Source organism: Pogona vitticeps, chromosome 1 (assembly GCF_051106095.1).
Source record: "Pogona vitticeps strain Pit_001003342236 chromosome 1, PviZW2.1, whole genome shotgun sequence".
NCBI classification, from domain to species: domain Eukaryota; kingdom Metazoa; phylum Chordata; class Lepidosauria; order Squamata; family Agamidae; genus Pogona; species Pogona vitticeps.
In genome coordinates this window covers 158,100,914-158,121,669 of record NC_135783.1, presented here as the reverse complement: position 1 = coordinate 158,121,669, position 20,756 = coordinate 158,100,914, and the positions used below count along the sequence as shown (strand labels likewise).

The following is a 20,756-nucleotide window of genomic DNA, read 5'->3' as shown; positions in this document are numbered from 1 at the left end:
AATTATATATTCATATCCATTCCCATGCACACTTTCTCGCAGAACAGGGACTTGGCAGCATGCATTGTGACTGAAAAATAGAGGCGACTAAATATTTGATGTTTAAATATACAAAAGTAAGTGTATCATAGTATTAAAAGACCAGTAAATAGGAAAATTGGAAAACATTCTTAAAAACACGTGAGAAAGCACTAAAATGTGCAAGCATCGCCCATTAAAAACACCTCGCATAGCTGTCCAATTTATTTGGTGAAAAGCCCGTCTAAAAAGAGAGTTCTTTGCCCATTCGTGGAAGAACCATGGTGGGGATGAGACATGAGTCTCCTGTGCACCATCTCAGAGCAGGCAGTGAAAAGACCCTTTCCTCCTCAAACATGTGAGGAGGACCACAGCAAAATACTCTTGCCCTCTTTCCAGCTGTTTTTTGTTTGTTTGCTTGCTACCCTCCTCTGAACCAGCATTTCAAGTTTATATCCTGCTTAGTAGTGATCTGGTCTCTTTTGGCTGCTGAGAATCTGGTTGTTTCCTGTGTTATTGTTTCCTCTCATTATTTTGTCCTTTTAAAAGTGTAGGGCAAACCTCAGTGTTTTATTTAGTATTCTATACAAATATGGTGTAGCGCCTCAAATGTTTCAACTGCTTGGAATGGGCCCCCTGAAAACCTGCAGGGATCTGTGAGCAAAACAGTGATTAGTTCAGCCTTTAGTAGCCAGCTGAGCTATTTGTTTCTGCCACCTTATAGTAACTAGTAGGAGTGGAAATAAATGTGGTGTATTTGTGCTGCCATTAAAAAAAAAAAAACTGCACATTTCTTAAGTCCTGGGGGTTCTGATGGAACAGAATGCATCTTGCCTGACAAATCTATACATTTGCAAGGTTTGCTGTGTGTCTCAGGAAAGAAAATTGCACAAAAGTGTTTGTTAGCAATAGTGTACCAAACATGCATATTATGAACAGGAGGCACACCAAAAATGCTTGTGAATGTTCATGCAGGCAGGCTGAATTCTTGCAGCCCAAGGTGAAAACATGAATGTTTTTGAGATAAGCACTGTGTGCAGACAGCTTGCAGTTTTCCCCTTACATTTGTTCTTTTATGTGAACATGGCATTTATAACACCAATTGCATTTTACGGTGCAAGATTATATACTGCATTTAAATCCAGGCTATTTTGAAAGTAAAGGTGGCTCTTCCTACAAGGCATAGTAGTTTTGGACTTAGCCATGCTTCCTACATGCTGTGTTCCTCCTGGAATGTCCTCTTGGTGGCACCAGGAGTTCATTCTAAGGCCCTATCCTGCAGATGGATCCCCTTGTAGTTGAGCAATTGCAACATAACATATTGGATGCGGTTGGATGCAAAGAACTGTCTCTCTGTGTAACTCTTTCCCAATGCAAGTTTTGGGAGTTGACCATGAGTTTTGTGACACTGTAGAATGAAAGGGTTTCAGATGTCATGAATGTTTCCATATATTTTTTTAACTCTGTGGGCTGAAGTTGAGTGCACAGAGGGTGGAAGACTATGCAGGGCCAGGAAGACAAGAGGCTTAGAGCCGTAGATTAAAAATTGGTACGGGAAGGGGCTTATATAGGTAGGCATGTTTCATTTAAAAAGCTGGAAAGCTGAGCTGTGTAGGGATCTCAGTACAGACAGCATGTTTCCCTTCTCTGAAGACTCCTTGCTTTCATATTGCCATTCTCATTTTTCTGTGCTGTTATCAAAACACTCTCTGAGCAAGAAGTTGCTTGACATTACCCAGGTACTTCCTTCTTGTGCACCATGAAGTGTGTCTCTGTGTGCACCCATGTGCAAAATCTTTCCTGGGTGAATTAACCATTGCTTCTTCATCTTTTCACTGCTCCCTGTCGTAAGTAAACTGCCTAACTCCATCTCTTCTTCTCTGCCCTTTTGCAAAAATCAGTCCCCTTTCTTCATTTTTGCTCTGTATGCTGTTCATATCCCAAGCTCAAATGTCAGGAATAATGTAGAGTATCTTTCATATGGAGACTTAAAAAGAAAAATCAAGACTTTAATAAATAAATAAATATGAAGAAGTAGATTTCCTAGAGAGCCGTGAAGACAGAGTAGCAGGACAGTGTGCATACACCCCCTGGTAGTCTGGAGGTGCACTTCGTCACTCATGCTAGGGATTAGCCCACTGACTTTTCCAAGTGCCCTTCAGCAAGCAATCCAGGTGTCACATCCTGGATGGATGGAGGGGGGTGATTTGACAAAAGGAGATATTGCCACTGAACCCCAAAGTAGTACAAGAGGCTTAGAGCTGTAGTAGAAGAAATGTTTCCCATAGTTCAGGAATAAGATTACAAATAATAAGAATATGAAATTAATATCACAAAAAATAAGAATATGAGATTAATTGCCCTAAATTGATTTTTAGATGCTACTGATTTAGTTGATTGTTAATTACTCTGTTTTTTGTGGAGGGATTCTAACCACGTATCTCTGACTGATTGTAGTCTAAACTTCAGGGGAAAAGATACCTATAAAATGTTTCAAGTTCTGTTTTATAATGTACAGTGATAAATATACTTTACAGTAAATGTGATTCATAGCAATTCAATGCATATATTTAATCTGAAATATTCAAATAAGTGGTAGAATCAGCTATGACTGCTTGCCACCAACAATTTTAATAGCCCAATTTTTTGAGTACATTTCACTTCCTCTGTATAATCTCAACAGTTTACAAGCACCATACACCACAACTTCTGTCCCATGCTCAGATAAATATAAATATAAAAACTATACAGCAGTATGTTACAGTTCTCTGTGTTGGCCTTTTGCATCTTTGTTTCAGCATTTGTCATTGTGTACATATACCACTCAGCTGCATCTCCTATCATGTTTGACTACAGATCTATATAGTAATCTGATAACGTGTCTACTCATAAGCAAGACTTCAAAGCCACGTAGGCAGATCAAAGAATAATAAAGTAAAATAGGGCTACTTGGATACAGGACACATTTTCGGTTAATGTGGAGAAATTCAATCAATGCAGCTCTTAGGTGCATGCGGTTTATGCCCCACTATGGATACTAAAGAAGATCTAGCAAGTGGCCGAGATAACAGTATTGAAGTAGCTTGCTTCTAGCCAAGAACAGTCTAATAATTTAAACATTTTAAATTTGTTTGAACTTTATATTTCATACATGTCCATAATTTTAAACTGTGCAATGCTTTGAAACCTGCCTGTTTCCTAGTGATACCAGCTTTCAGGATGCGGAGTGTGGGGCTTTACTGATGTACATGCTGCACTTGTTCCATTATTTCTTGGCCAAGGAAAAAAAGAAGTTGGCAAAGGATTCAAGGAATGCCATATATGAGGATCTCCAGAGCAGATGAGAGCGGGCAAACTTCCCCTCTCCCTCTTGACCTCCAAGGTACTTATTTACTGCGTATTTAGCAAGACCAAAGCAGGACATTCTTTCACTGCCTCCATTCCCTTACAACATCAGGGGAAGGGACAATACAAAAGCCTGTATGTAGGAGGGAATTGGGAAGCGGTTTAATTGTTGCTTTCCCAGACTCCTTTCTGCCCTGCTACTTATTCAAAGAAAGAAAGAAAGTGATTTAAAGTCAACCACTTCACTGTCCAAGAATCAAGATGAGTCCCAGTGATTTCAAGGGTCTACTTTTAAGTATGAGTAAATTTTGGTCGAACCCAGGAACAGCAGTTTTATTTCTAGCCTGTTTCCTAGTCATGGCAGTCCTGCTTGAGTAGAGCTCTGAAAAATATGTTGTGGGGTTTTTGGAGGGAGGAAAAGGTTCTCTAGACACTGAATGTGTAAGATGTGTGGGGCAGCACGTTCTCCCTATAAAGAAAGAGGCAGAGTGGAATAAGAAGAGCAGTTCCTCAGGGGGGAAGACTGAGTCCAGTGGCTGGGAATTCATGAGTGGCAGTGGAATTTCCCAACCAGTTGATATGTTGGAAAACACGGCCTCTCCCCTGTGAGGAAAAAAAGAGCTTTAGCAAGTTCCTGGTCTGGTAAATATGGGGTGAATGCCTCCGATATATTCAGTGACTCACTAAGTGAGGCCCTACTAGGACTGAAAGAAAGAAATGGGAAAGTAATTGAAGGTGCTTTTACAATACAAAGTGCTGTGGTACTGAAAGATTTGTGTGCTTTTATTTGTTAGTTATATTTTAAACTCTTGCATAGTTTCCCATGTTGCTTTAATTTTATTCCATTGTATTTTGCAAATACTTTTATGGCACTCTGACTGCTGTGACAAAGTGCTTGGTAAATAATTACTCCTCGTTATTCAGCTCTAACCTGAAAACTTAAATATGATGTTTTAAAATGAAACCAAGAAAAATAAATAAAAAATATATGAGAGTTCCCACATTTATTTTTGTTTTGTTTGAAGATTCTGGCCCGTAACAGTGACAGTAATTATAGGGTGCCATCCTAAACATTGCTGTATAATTCCCTGTAATGCTTAGGCTTGATCTTGATCTGTGAATGCATTTTCTCTTATGGGTGTAACTCTAAACAAAGGGATTAACATTACTTTGCCGTCTTTTTAGTTCAGTTGAAAGCAAAGGTTAAAAAGTTCTTCTGAGCAGTGGAGGAGGCTTTAACTGCTGAGTTTAATATTTTAAGAATTTGCTTTTTGTAGTAAAGTTTTTCAGTTCTTTGTCTGAACAGCTCACCTTAGCTAATGCAAATATGAATTACTATTTTAAGACACACACACATGTGCGTGCGTGCACACACACACACACACACACACACACACACACAAAGAGAGAGAGGCAGAGACAGAGAAACTGTTGTTGAATAGTCTGCCAGAAACTTCCTGAGATTCATTTCAAAATTTGCAAGATTCATCCATTTTTAAAAAAAAGATTTCTGCCCTTAGTCTTTGCCATTACTGCAATAGTGAAATTAAATGATCAATGCCCTGAAATGGCATAATAATTTGAAAGTAAGTGGGACACTTTGGTCTTGCATAGAGGGTTAGTTCCCACAGACACAAGGTTACTCTGTACTTGATGGCTCTCAGACACATGGAGTCATTTATTCTACTGAAAAAACACATGGTCTGAACAGAAATTATGTGATTAGGAAAGCGATGGTGTCCTTTAGAGACAGGGAGGTAAGCCTTGCTTCTGTATCTGAGCCTTCCTGGAGCACAGATATATCTTGACTGTTTATTGGTCCCTCACACACTGGATGATGGTTGTTCTAAGCCAGTGGTCCTCAACCTTGGGCCTCCAGATGTTCTTGGACTTCAACTCCCAGAAATCCTAGCCAGCAGAGGTGGTGGTGAAGGCTTCTGGGAGTTGGAGTCCAAAAACATCTGGAGGCCCAAGGTTGGGGAACACTGCTCTAAGCAACATGGGCCTGCACTTTGGGTGTACATCATAAAGAAACAACACCCTTCAATTAACAAGGGCAAAGGTGATTCCTGGAGTTCACTCCTTTCACTTAAGTTATTTACACTGAGCCGTTGAACTTGTTCTCTTCCTTGCTGCCTATTATTTCTCAAGCTGAAAGTAGAAGTGGCAACTCTGCAGGAATGTTCTGCCCATGGTGGTGATCAATGCGGGGTGGCTTGTTCATGTGAAGACATCATCACCTTTCACCCTTTGGATAGCCCAGTTCTCAGGGTGGTGCAGAGGACCGATACATTCGACTTCTAGTTTTACTTAGTGGCCCTCCAGAATATCAGAGACTTTATCACTCTCTCCCATGGTTCTTAGATAGCTGACTGTTTCATCCAAACATAGGTTCTTCTTAATCCTTTGACAAATAGATGTGACCCTGAATTGTTTAACAGATTAATTAATTAGGCAATCCTGTACATCTCTGGTCAGTTATAAATCCCACTGAAATTCAGTGTGGCTTAATCCACAATAAGTGTATATAGGACTGCAGCCTAAAACTCTCTTAATAAACCAAAGAGGTGTCCAAGGCAAATATATCAGAAGGCTTGTGATCTGCATTTCTGTAGTACTTATGTGTAGTATGTGACATAGTAGTAAACTGTATCGCTGTTGTTGTATTTAATTAATGGGTGGCAGACATATTCTTAGAAGTGGTATTCTTTATTCTGCCACCAATAGAAGAAAATTCCTCTTGTATATTTTCCTGTCATTTCATACATTGGTCTTCTCTAAAAATGAACTGTTGTTTTACTCATATTGTAATGGATTTTGCTGTTTGATTTCTGTGGAAAAGACTTTTATTGTAGGTTTCTTTAGTATAGGAGTGGGCCCCTTCAGATGGTCTTAGACTATAGCCCCAGACTTCTGTTGGGCTGATGGGAGCTGGCGCCCTGCATCAGGGTCAAAAGCTCCAATCAGTGTTTTAAGATGTGAAAATGAAAAAGTAGTATGAATGGCCCGATATGTTTAGATGGTATTTCTTCATGGGAACTAATTAGCTCTTGAGAGATGGCTCTTCTTTCTGTCTTTTGAATGGATCAAACACAGATCTCTCCAAAAGTGTAGTAGGGTGAGGTGATCTATAAAAGGGACCCAAGGGCTAATGGCAGTTTTTAATATTGAGGAAATGGGCAAGAGAGAAACACGTTTTTGAGCTCTTCTATATCTCAAGAGATAAAGCCTTCATGGGGAACTGCCTGTCTCTGGAGATCTGAGGTGAGGCAAGAGATTTAGCTTTCTGTTGGAGTTCTAAAACCATCATTCTCCACATGGTCCACTTGTTCATTTGTAAGTAAACTCGGATATTACGGATGCCATAATCCTCCAAAGATCTCCTTTTGAAGAAAACAGAAAGTGATATGGTCCTGACACATGGAAATGTGAGCGGGGCATAACAATATGCATATTCAAATAATTAACAAATGGGTCAAAGAAGTACTTCTACAAATAGAAAATGGGCCTTAAGTCCCACTGAACTTAAATATATTATGTCCTTCCCTCTTTCCAAAGAGCTGATAAAAAAAAAGGGTGGGGGCTTCTTCCCATTTATCCTTTGGTCTTGTGTGGAAGGTCTGGCTGAGATAGTGATTAGCACAAGATTTGAACCCAAGTCTCCTCAGTCCTAACTCAACACTCTACAAAATCTACAAAAGTGCCAATATGTAGCAGTGTAGGGCAAGCTGGTGTTTGACTGATCCTGAACATCCATGGAGTTAAGGAGGGAAGTGTGGTAAAATTTCCTTCTCAACTAACAACATCTAGGATGATAATGATGTTGAAAGATTTGACAGGGGGAGTCCTGGAAAAGATTCTGTGTTAAGATGAATTATGCCTTTTCACACTTTACTTCACATGTCTTGATTTCACAGACATTAGTATTATTCTGAAGTGTATCTGAAAAAAGATAAAGGAAGGACATTATTGGCCCTTTCTTCTTGAACTTGTTATCCAACTCTGAATCTTGCTTTAACCATAATAAAATTACGAGGCAAGGCCCAAAGAGACAGAAAAAGTTGGGGCAGAAAATATGTCTTTGTTTTCAATTACTACCGTTGGATTTTTGAAACTGTGGTCTTCCTTCCTTCCTTCCTTCCTTCCTTCCTTCCTTCCTTCCTTCCTTCCTTCCTTCCTTCCTTCCTTCCTTCCTTCCTTCCTTCCTTCCTTCCTTCCTTCCTTCCTTCCTTCCTTCCTTCCTCATCTTTGCCTCTGTATGACTTGGAATTTGAAGGCTGCTGATTGAGCTATCAACTAATATATCCTGGTGTTTGGCCTGCAGTTTTATTGCCATGAGCTCATTTTTTATACTAGTTCTTACCTGAAGATAAATTGATTATGAATGACATCGTTACTACACACATGGAGCCTTTTGGGGCTTTTGGAATATGCATGAACTGTGATGCAGTAACAGAACACCTTTGAGCTACTTCTCAGCCCCCAAAGCTTGCCCGACTTTCATTGGTAATATTTCATGACAATGTACATCTGCGCTGGTACTTCCCGCCTGTTCTGTGATCTTGTTCATGACAAACTGCTTGTGGTTTGTGGGCTTTGTTTGTTTGAGCATCCTAATTGTGTTGGCAGAGTCACTTTGATTAACCAAGACATGGAATCTACCAGATTATGGGCCAGTGAGACTTCAGTGGCCTCAATAAAAGTTTTCAAGCTTTCCCAGCTTTTTTTAAAAGAAAAAAAAACCAAGAAATAGTTTATGCAACAATAGTAATAAAGAAGGTTGGCTTTGCGTGCACCCAGGTTTGTAGGAAGTTCTAACAAATTAATTTTAATCACATCTGAACCTTGCATTTCCTACAAGAACCCTGGGGAGCATACATGTGATTATCTTATTTTCATTTGGAAAAGAAATCAGTTTCTGCAAACTGTGGTGTCAGAGGAGAGTTTTGCTCATACCCTGGACTGCCAGAAAGACAAGTAGGTTGAGGATAAAATGAAGCCTGAACTCTTCCTAAAAGCAAAAATTACAAAACTGAGGCCACATTTTGGCCACATCATGAGAAGAAAAGATTCGCTGAAAAAAACCTAATGCTAGGAAAAGTTGAAGGCAACAGGAAAAGAAAACCAAATATAAGATGGATTGATTCAGTAAAGGAAGCCACAGTCTTGAATTTGAAATAGCTGAACAGGGCTGTTAATGATAGGACATTCTGGATGTAACTTAATCATAAGGTCACTATAAGTTGGAGGTGTCTTGATGGCATAGAATAAGAACAAGTAGACCAGTCCACCAGTTTTCAAACTTTGGCTCCAAAGATGTGCTGTACTTCAGCTCCCAGAAGCTACTGCCAGCATGGCCAGTGGTCAGGGATTCTGGGACATGATGTCCAAGACATATGGGGGATTGATGGCTATGGACTAGGCTATGAAATACAATAGAAATTTGTACAGTTGCACTTGGATTAGTATCCCATTCTTACTGTGTCAAAGCTAATGTTCTGTCTGTTTTGCTTCATTACTTAGTCTCTGGTTTCATGTTTATTACAAACACACGAAGAAATAAGAACGTTGGACCAGCCTCATACTTAGCGCTTAAATTGAGTTCATAGATATGAGTAGAACTACAGTTAGTCATGATTAACTTAAAGTCTCGCTGATTTCCATGAGTTTACTCCAAGCATGGATTAGTCTAATATGTCATAACTTGTGAGGTGTGTTGACATTGATAGCTGGGAATGAGAGAGAGAGATTGCAAATGACATGAAAGTTTGTGCAGAAGGCTGGATGACAGAAAGAGAGAATCTTAATGCCCATTTCTTTAAGAACTATGTAACTTCACAGTTTCTCCATAATTTATTTTCATGCTAAATATAATTTTTACTGGCAGGTAAATGCATATTTAACTACATCTAGGTACACATGTTTTCTGTCGAAAACTGACACCCACATTTTCAGAAATAAGAAATGCCACCTAGACTGCAAGACCTGCATGTGTCCTAATTTACAGCTGCCCTCTTAATTAACAATAGCAAACGCTAGACATTAATCCAATATATGCTGTGAAGGAGTGGCCAGCCTCTCTGGTTACCTCCAGAAATTGACTACCATTATGTCTGTATATAGTGTATGTCTGTATCCAGTATAATAGCTACGGTGTTGGTTTTGGTGAGACAATTACGGCATACCAAAGTCTTGCTGAGGAACTTGAGACCAAATTGCTAACTTGCGCTGGATTATGGAGAAAGCCAGAGAGTTCCAGAAAAATATCTACTTCTGCTTCATTGACTATGCGAAAGCCTTTGACTGTGTGGACCACAGCAAACTATGGCAAGTTCTTAAAGAAATGGGAGTGCCTGACCACTTTATCTGTCTCCTGAGAAACCTATATGTGGGACAGGAAGCAACAGTTAGAACTGGATATGGAACAACTGATTGGTTCAAAATTGGGAAAGGAGTACGGCAAGGCTGTATATTGTCCCCCAGCTTATTTAACTTATATGCAGAATACATCATGCGGAAGGCTGGACTGGAAGAAACCCAAGCCGGAATTAAGATTGCCGGAAGAAATATCAACAACCTCCGATATGCAGATGATACCACTCTGATGGCAGAAAGTGAGGAGGAATTAAAGAACCTTGTAATGAGAGTGAAAGAGGAGAGTGCAAAAAACGGTCTGAAACTCAACATCAAAAAAACTAAGATCATGGCCACTGGTCCCATCACCTCCTGGGAAATAGAAGGGGAAGATATGGAGGCAGTGTCAAATTTTATCTTCCTGGGCTCCATGATCACTGCAGATGGAGACAGCAGCCCTGAAATTAAAAGGCGCCTTCTTCTTGGGAGGAAAGCGATGACAAATCTGGACAGCATCTTGAAAAGCAGAGACATCACCTTGCCAACAAAAGTCCGAATAGTCAAAGCTATGGTTTTTCCTGTCGTGATGTATGGAAGTGAGAGCTGGACCATAAAGAAAGCAGACCGCCGAAGAATTGATGCCTTTGAATTGTGGTGCTGGAGGAGGCTCTTGAGAATCCCCTGGACTGCAAGGAGAACAAACCTATCAGTTCTAAAGGAAATCAACCCTGAGTGCTCACTGGAAGGACAGATCCTGAAGCTGAGGCTCCAGTACTTTGGCCATCTAATGAGAAGAAGAGACTCCCTGGAAAAGACCCTGATGTTGGGAAAGTGTGATGGCAAGAGGAGAAGGGGACGACCGAGGATGAGATGGCTGGACAGTGTCTGCGAAGCAACCAACATGAACCTGACACAACTCCGGGAGGCAGTAGAAGACAGGAGGGCCTGGCGTGCTCTGGTCCATGGGGTCACGAAGAGTCGGACACGACTAAACGACTAAACACAAACACAAAGTCTTGCTTTGTTTACAGCTTAGAAAGTTCCTTTTTAAAAATAATTTATACACATGACCCTGTTAGTGTTTGAAGAGTAATATATTTTTCAACACTCATGACAATGTTGAAAAAGTAACTTATTGTGCTGCTCATTATTTATATGTTGTTACCTTCAATTGCTTTTCAAATGTGAACACCTTAGAGTTTATGGCATAAAAGTTGGAAAAAAATTGTCAAAACACTTAAAAATGCCATAAAACGTTTCCTTGAAAAGTATTTAAAATATGTTTAATATTTGTTTTTAAAGTTATCTGTTAAAGGTAAAGGTAAAGGTTCCCCTTGACATTTTTAGTCCAGTCGTGTCCGACTCTAGGGGGCGGTGCTCATCCCATTTTCAAGCCGTAGAGCCAGCACTTGTCCGAAGACAGTTTCTGTTGCACATGGCCAGCGTGACTAGGGAGCGCCGTTTTACCTTCCCACCGAGGTGGTACCTATTTATCTACTCGCATTTACATGCTTTCGAACTGCTAGGTTGGGGAGGAGCTGGGACAAAGCGATGGGAGCTCATTCCGTCGTGTGGATTCGATCTTACGACTGCTGGTCTTCTGACCCTGCAGCACAGGCTTCTGCAGTTTAGCCCACAGCGCCACCACAACCCTAAGATATCTGTTACTTGAACAAAATAACTATGTGTCTGCTTGTTACATTACTTTGAAATGTAACTTCATTCCACCCTCATTACTAAGAAAAAAACTAGTTGCAGATGACTGTGTTACTTGTTACTTCTAAGCTCTGGGTGGGAAGATCCTTAGAAATGTTGATGTTTGGTGCTGCATATCTTGTAATTTGAATGACAGAGTTGATAGATAAATTAGATCAGGAGGATATGTCATCTGGGAAATCACAAAGAAATTTTTGTCAGGACCAACATTCCTGCCTTCGGGGGAGTCTTCATCATCTGCTGTCCTTCAGGCACTGAGTGAGAGATAGTGTGGCTGTGCTGCTGCCGGTCGTCAGCCTTCCTGGGGGAGTTTGGCTTGGACTCCCTCGGCTTTGTGGGACTGGGCCCTTCTTGCCTCTGGCTGCCCCACCCCCTCCTCAACATCAGCCACCTGGCTCGGGGGGGAGAAGGGGCTTTAGAAGGGTTTTTTATTGTGATTATCAATTGCCATCAGGTTATGTACTTAGAGACCCACAGTGGATCTGAGGGAACAGGAAGGGGGAGCGTGTTGGAGGACATTGAGGTGGTGCTGGGCAGGGGAAGGAATGGTGGTGGGGGTAGAACATGCCCACGTAGGGGAAAAGAGGTTAGATATCTTACATCTATCCCCTTTTCTAGTCCTATCCCCAACCAGATGGTATCAGGTGACCATATCAGCAAACCCTCAAGCCACACGGTGCTGTTGATGAATGCCAGGTCAGTACAAAATAAGACTGCCCTCATCTATGATGTAATTCTGGATGAGGGGGCTGACCTGGCGTGCATTACTGAGACCTAGGTGGGAGAGGAGAGTGGCATCCCCCTCTCCTAGCTGTGTCCACCTGGATACTCGGTCCAGCACCAGTGTCACTTGGAGGGTCGGGGAGGGGGAATTACTATGGTCTATAGGAGTTCTATCTCTTTGAGAGGAGGTCTTGAGGGCCTATATTGTGTGTTGGGCTTACGAGACAGATTGGGGATTATTTTGGTGTACCGTCAACCTTGCTGCGTACCAACAGTCTCCCTGCCTGAACTGACGGAGGTAGTCTCTGACTTGGTGATGAGGACACCCAGGCTGTTGGTGCTGGGGGACCTCAACATCCACGCTGAGGCTGCCTTGACTGGGGTGGCTCAGGAGTTCATGGCTGCCATGACAACTATGGGGCTGTCTCAATGTGTCATTGGCCTAACACATGAGAAGGGCCATACCTTGGACCTGGTTTTCTCAACGGGACTGGAAGATGGTGGTTTGGATGTGGAGGGGCTGGTTGTGACCCCATTGTCATGGTCAGACCACTTCCTGGTCAAGTTTAATTGAAATAATGTCAACTGTAGGTCCTGATGGCAATTTTTAGAGTATATATTTTAATTGTTTTATCTTTTTACTGTATTTTATTTATTGTAAGCTGCCCAGAGATCTTTGGGTAGTGTGGGCGGCATGTAAGTTAAATAAATAAACATAAATTAAAAATAAATAAAACATCTCTAATCTTCCCTCCCTATCATCACCCCAAACCACTAGTTTCCACCTGACCAGGTGACATCTTCCTGAGGCCAAGATGGGATTTAATTCTTGAATATCTTTCTGAATGTAATTGGTTACTTTGCAGTTCCTGCTTATGACTTTGTACATTCCCAGCCCCATTACAACACAGCAATAATGCGATATATAAAGAAGCTGATTAAAGTCCCAGTGAAACCTGTCTCTAGCGCAAGAGTGTTTTAAACAGCTGGTTCCATTTATATATTTTTATTTCTTGGCGCTCATGAATGTTCCAGTGAGAGATGGTATAATTGATTTAAATCAAATTACAAAATGCTATGCTCTGTTTTCCAAAACATACTTTTCTGGCACTAAATTCTATAATGCATCATTCACAGGTAATCTTGAACAAGGCCGGAGTGGGGAAGTTCCCTTCAGCCATATTGTAGATTGCCCTAAGTTCTTTCCTTGCAGCTGGAGCTGAGGCACTGTTTATAATAGAAGCCGTGCCTCATTAAGGAGCAGAAGAATTGTAGCTTTAAGGTGAGATGCTCACAGTGATGCTGTTTCTCCACTTTCTGCAAAAGGGGAGAAACCATGCTATGAATCTACAATGCGCTTTATGGGTTCCTCTCTCAAGCCTGGATCTAGGTTACACCATTTTAGGCTTCAGCAAGGGCTGGCTCAATCAAGTGTCCTTACTTACAGAAAGCATTAGGAAGAACCACTTTCAGAACACGGCCAAGAAGCCCCAAAAACCCACAACAACCATTAGATCCCAGCCATGAAAGCCTTTGCGAATACATTGTCTGCTTGTTGAAAAACCAAGTGGTCAATGTCCCAACTCTTAAAATTCTTTTCAATGAAATGTTTTTTCTATGTATGTGAAAATATTTTGTATGGAGAATGATGTGAATAACTTTTTCTTTGCAGTTTTCATCTTATCTTTTTTCTAATTGCAACCCGCTTTCTATTTATTTATGCATTAACTGAATATCTTTCTCAGCACCTTTTCAAGACTGTCTTCCCAAGGAAGTTTGTATTATATTAAAAAGCGAAGTGCCAAATTAAAATGGCCAGCCGACATAATATAAAGATGCCAGCATCCTGTTGATGATTTATGCATGTGTAGAGTTGTATAACACACCATGGTAAATTGCTGCTAACTAAAGATGCATCACTTGTATTTCAAGGTGTGTGGCCAACTCTGCAACAGATGCTGTGGTGGATACACAATTTGACAATCCACGTATAGATCACCAACATAATTCTGGTCAGTGTGTACTATCTAAATGCATCAAATACAATACATTCTTCTCAGTTAAAAGCCATAGATGCTTTTAGCACTGAACAGTTACAGATGCTATAGCTCTTCTGAGAAGTAAGTCATTTGGATCAGGGACCACCACTGGGAAGTCCTCTCTAATGCTTCTGATAGTTACTAATCATATTGGTATTGCAGTGAGTGGGACCTTCATAGGTGACCATAAAAGATGTGTAGGTTTATATGAGTTTAAGCAATCCTTTCAACAGCTTATTTCAAGGGGTTCACTTTAATGCAACCGTGCAGTGGTCTTGCAAATGTTAATTTTGCACCCCAAGGAAAAGCACGTAGGGCTATTCTATTTTATGCTGCCAGTAATTCTGCGAGATAGGTCAGCTCTAGAAATTTATGATGTACCCAAGATCACCTCAGTTTTATGACTGAATGAAAATTTGAAGCCAAGTTTCCTGGCTTTAAGTCTGGCACTACCACATCGCACCAACTCTTTGAGATTATTTATGTTTGTAGCCCTCTCAGAGTTATAAGAACTCCAGAAGTTGTGAATCTAACCATACATGGGGGACATTTATATATGCTAGATATTAAATTTAGTAAAAGTTCTTACTAAGAGGTATGGAAGCTCCTCAGTGAACTCAGTACCTTAACAAGAGACGTAAATGTGCCCTTTAGGTTAAATACTAACCCCCTGCATCCATGATGTTATCTGTGCATTTCTGGATTTTTTTTTAATCACGTGAAAGAAGGAGAGCAAGTAGAGAGCAATGAAGCCCCTCTTTTCCTGTTCGCTTGGTTCATCAACCATCTTTTCAACCCTCCAAATGGGATAGGAGAGATTTTTGGGGATGTCACACCACCCCAGGGGTGAACAGTGGCTTTTTGTTCTACCCTGCAGCCACTGTGGAATTACACAGATACCCCCGATTCACTCCGTTTTTGCACATTTGTCTGAAAACAATGAATGCTCCTAGTTCCTATGATTTTAAAAAAAATCCTTGTCCATTGCACAGTGAAGTACACTCAATTTTCTTGGAAATAAAATTCTGTTGAAACAAATACACCTCTCATCTCTCTATCTAAGCAAAACAACTGCAGAATGGTACTTGCTATATTTGACGGAAAGTATGGGATGTAACTATTTTTACATGTATGCTGAGAGTGGTATAATCAAAGGGTCATATCATATATGAGATTCCAACATGGCCAAGTGACAACTGATTTGTTTTCACAGTTAGTCAAAGATATTTAGATGCTATACTGGCAACCTTTCCATACCCATCTGTAGCTTTGGGGTTAAGAGGTCTTCCTTATGAGGAGTAATATTAAGGAACCGAAACTCCTTCTGACTCATCTCATCTTTAAGGACAGTCTATGAAGAATAGGAAGGATTTCACAGGGCTGCTCCTGTTGAAGCCCATACACCTTGAGGGACATTGCTTCATCAGGGAAGGAGTAGGAGCGCTTTGAGAAGGTTAGTCATTAAGAAACACCCTGGCAACGGATGTGTATTTATTTACAGCTGATGTTCAAGTTGAATGCAATGTTTTGAGTTGCATCAGAGTTCAGTCATTCCTGGCACTTTTCCAAAGAGCTCTGTGCAGTTCTGTAGCATTATGACCCTGAGGGACTAGTTGTGTTTGCTTTGGTTTAATTTTGCTATTCCTTCTCATTATCCTTTCTGTGCACCACATTCCAGGAAAATCTATTGGGTATCTTTTATTTGGATGGACATTTTCTTAATGATAGGAAGGTGGTGTGCCTGGTATAGAACAACACACTATACAGTGGTGCCCTGCATAGCGACGATAATCCGTGCCAAAAAAATCGTCGCTATCCGGATTCGTTGCTATGCAGGAAAAAAACCCCCATAGGAACGCATTAAAACACGTCTAATGCGTTGCTATGGGGAAAAAACTCACCGCTATGCAGAAATCCTCCATCTGGCTGCCATTTTCGCTGCCCAGTAAGTGAGGAAAGGGCACAAAAACACTGCGGGTGGCCATTTTTCCAGCGGCCATTTTGGAACCGCCGATCAGCTGTTTTTAAAACATCGCTATGTGAAAATTGGTAAGCGAAAGCCAGTTTTGGCCATCTAAAACATCACAATGCGATCACTTTTGCGATCGCAAAAACCTCATCACTATGCGGATTCATCGTTAAACGGGGTGCTCGTTAAGCAAGGCACCACTGTACAGATGCTTACAAAATTCTTCTGGAACATGGTTCAGTGAAGCACCTGTTCTCCCTTGGATTTGGAATTATTGAGGAGTAGAGGATGCTGTGGTAACCAGTGTGGTGTGGTGGACAGAGTGATGGATTAGGATTCTGCAGACCATGGTTCAAATCCTTACTTGGCCGTAAAAATTTACTGAGAGAGTAGAACTGGTAAAACCACACCATGTCTTATTTTCCCTGAAAGCCCTATTGGGGTCACTGTAAGTCAGTTCTTAATTGATGGCACTTAATTAACTAGAAGATGCTGTGGCGGAGAAATATTACCACAAGCAAGGGCCATATTGTACCCAACCTCAAGCTGTTGATTGTTGTTGTTGTATGCAGTCAGGTCGCCCTTGACTTATGGTGACTCCATGAAATGAGCAATCACCAAAATGTCCTGTTCTGACCAGCCCTGCCTAGCTCTTACAAATTCAAACCTGTTGCTTCCTTCAGGGAGTGAATTCATCCCATATTTTGTCTTCCTCTTTAGCTGCTGCTTTCAACCTTTCTCAGTATTATTGTCTTTTCCAGAGAATACTATATTCTCATTATGTGCCCAAAGTAGGATAACCTTAGCTTGAATTTTTTTGTCTCCAGAGATACCCTGTTTCCCTGAAAACAAGCCCTAGTGTGATTTTTCAGGATGTTCATAATATAAACCTTACCTCAAAAATAAGCCCTAGTTAAGTGAAACCCCGCCCTCCACCATTCTGCAGCAACCAGAAGCTGACAATCTTTTCTAGTCCCTTCATTGCTGCCTATTTGATTCTCAGTCTTCTTCTGATTTCTTGGCTACAGTCTTCATTTGGACTGATGATTGAATCAGGGTATACAAAATCTCATATTTCAATTTCTTCATTGTCAACATTAAAGTTGTGTGGGTCTTCTATAGTCATGATTTTTGTCTTTTTAGCATTCAGTCACAGTCCTGCTTTGGTGCTTCCTTCTTTCACTAAAAGTTATTTCAGGTAATTGCTACTTTCTGACAATAAGGTAGTGTCTTAAATTATTGATGTTACTTCCACCAGTTTTCACTTCTCCTTCATCTGAATTTAATCTGGTTTTCTATATGATATGTTCTAAGTACAGATTGAATAGAGGATAAAATTTTCCCTTGTCTGACACCTTTGTCTGTAGGAAACCATTCTATCCATATACTGTCTAGCTTCCTTTTTGAAATTCACTTGGGCATCAGACACTTCTCACTCCAACACCTGGAGCATCATTTTGTTTGCATGGAAAATTAAAGCAATGGTCCTGTAGTTATTGCACTTCTTGGCATCTCCTTCCTTAGGAATTGGAATTATATTAAACGTTTCCAGTCTGGGGGCCACTGGGTTTTTTTCTGTATTTCTTGGCATATTCTTGCTTTCAACCATCACTCTAAAGTCCCTTAAAATTATTACCAATGTACCTAGATTCTTTCAGCTGAATCATCCAATTTTATACAAAACCCAAATAATTCAAGATGTATCACATCTGTCTGTTTTTAATCAGATACATACATTGATTTTGAACATGTCTATATTTGCAAGTGCAAGTCCATTCCATTCCACACCTGCCTCAGCTTGGTAATGTTTTGCTTCAAGTGTGCTCAAAAACTTGAGAGTATATTTGTATGCCTTTCCTTCTAGTACATTCATGTGCACAAGCACACACCCCTAATATCTGCATTTCTGCATACCATTTTTTCTAATGAATGCATTTTTGTTTCCATTTTTGATTAGGTTTTGAATTTGATTGGAGAACTACATTGGAAAATTTAGGGAGGTGTGAAAACCAAAGGATTGTTGCAATCTGCTTTGTATATTATAATAATAATAATAATAATAATAATAATAATAATAATAATAATAATAATAATAATAATAATAATAATAATAATAATAATAATAATAATAATAATAATAATAATAATAATAATGATGATGAAGAAGAAGAAGAAGAAGAAGAAGAAGAAGAAGAAGAAGAAGAAGAAGAATACCCTAGTATGATTTTTCAGGATGCTCGTAATATTTATTCATTTATTTATTTATTGGACTTATATACCACCCCATAGCGCTACAAGCACTCTCCGGGCGGTTTACATTTTTAATTATACAGGCTACACATTGCCCCCCCCCCCAGCAAGCTGGGTACTCATTTTACCGACCTCGGAAGGATGGAAGGCTGAGTCAACCTTGAGCCGGCTACCTGGGATTTGAACCCCAGGTCGTGAGCACAGTTTTAGCTTGCAGTACAGCGTTTTAACCACTGCGCCACGAGGCTCTATAAATAATAATAAGTAATATAATCCCTATTCCAAAAATAAGCTCTAGTTAAGTGAAACCCTGCCCTCCACTATTGTGCAGCCACCAGAAGAAGATGGCATGACTATATTTGAATAAATGTAGATTGTTATACATGAACAAAATAAAAATAAAACATCCTCTGAAAATAAGCCCTAATGCATTTTTGGAGCAAAAATTAATATAAGGCCCTGTCTTATTTTCGGGAAAACATGGTAAATTTGCTGCACAAGAACAAGCACTCCAAACCAACATGATGAAAGCTAAGATCCAGGGAGTTAGTGCTAACAGCAAATGTCAACTCTGCCAAGAAAAAGATGAAACTGTGTCATACCTCATTTGTGAATGTCCAAAGATTGCACATCAGATTACAAAATTAGACATGATAGAATGGCAAAGTTAGTGCACTGGTCATTATGCAATAATAATAATAATAACTTGCCAGCCTCCAAAACCCCATGGGAACATCAGGTAGAGAAGGTGTCAGAAAATGAGGAAGTCAAGATCTTGTGGAATTTCCGGATCCAAACGGACAGACACCTTGAACATAACACACCAGACATAGAAGTAATAGAACAAAGAAGTGTCGGGATCATTGACATTTCAATTCCAGGGGATGCCAGAGTTGAAAATAAGGAATTGGAAAAACTAACAAGATACAGAGACCTGGCAATCGAAACATCTCGCTTCTGGAAGCAAAACACTTCAGTGGTCCCCGCAATCATTGGGGCTTTGGGAACAATATCAAGAAATTTCACACTATAAGCAGTTGCAGATCTCAGAAATCTCACCACCATCAGAGCTACAAAAAACAGCAGTGTTAGGAACAGTACACATACTGTGTCAATATTTAACTGATACTTAGGTTTTTGGTTAAAACTTGTAACTGTTATATAATGCCAGTCAATGTTTTTATAATTTTGACTGTGCCTGGAGTTTTTGACTCGTTATCATCATCATCATATCATCTTAGAACTGCAAAGCTGGGAGGGATCCTGTTGATCATCAGATCCAATCTCGGAGACACAGTGGGAAATTGAACTCTGCAGCCAGAGACCTAAGCCACAGAGCTATCCAGCAGTTCATTAGTTAGGTTAGTTTATATTAAAATGGAAACCTAATGAATTTGTCCCCCTCTGATACTGCTTACATACAAGTGTAATACTACTATTCTTTTTAGAAATTACTTAGAGGTTGACTTTGATGAGTGTTGGATAGCTCAGTGGTTTAAGGGTTTAGGAGCTTGATTCCCCACTGGGCCTCTTTGACAGGAAATAGACTCAATGATTCCTAGGGTCCTTTCCTGCTCTGCAGTGCTAAGGTCTTCTTCTTCTTGTTTCTATAGTTCCTCACATCCTAAATGAGACATTTTGTTCATTCAATATTCACAACAGCTTTAAAACAAATGTCTTTTTAAGAAAAAAAAATCAATGGATGAAATCTAGACTTAGTCACGTTTGGTGCAGACCCACTGAAATCAACACAGTTTAGTTACTTGTAACTAAACTATGCCTTTTAGATTTAAATGGGTCTTTCCATAACCATGACCAAGTCAACCTAGTATTCTGAATGAGTTTTCAGACCACTAAGTTTGTGCAATTATGAAGTATCATCAGTTTTGTTTGCACCACTATTGTCCCCATGATTAATTACAGAAAAACATTGGCCAAAAGGAACAAGAATGCCCTGTGGAAGCAAGACCAACCTTTCAAATTATTATTATTTACCGACATCCAAGCCAAGTAGAGATCTGCCTGTAATTTATTATTTATTTATTTATTTATTTATTGGACTTATATACCACCCCATAGCGCTACAATGTCTTATTGCTTCATGCCCTGGACCACAGTTAACGCAAATCCTGGAAAGCATTGTAAAAATAAACGGCAGTTGCGTTATAATAGTGCAGCACACAAGACTTCTATATCTTCATCCAAAATTTGTTTCATGGCCATATCCATTCATTTTTTTTAAAAAAAAAACCACACATTTTATTAACAATCTTTCAATCATAAAAGAACCAGCATCAGCCTATGATGGTAGAGAAAATTTTAATATATGAAGTCAACACTCA

The 20,756-nt window shown here is 40.0% G+C and overlaps 1 long non-coding RNA gene across 1 annotated transcript in view; it reads left to right on the top strand.

Annotated features, from left to right (window-relative positions):
- The window catches only part of LOC144583507 (uncharacterized), a 68,901-nt gene that overhangs the window by 16,462 nt on the left and 31,683 nt on the right, over positions 1–20,756 (top strand). The gene's annotated exons all lie outside the window — the stretch shown is intronic.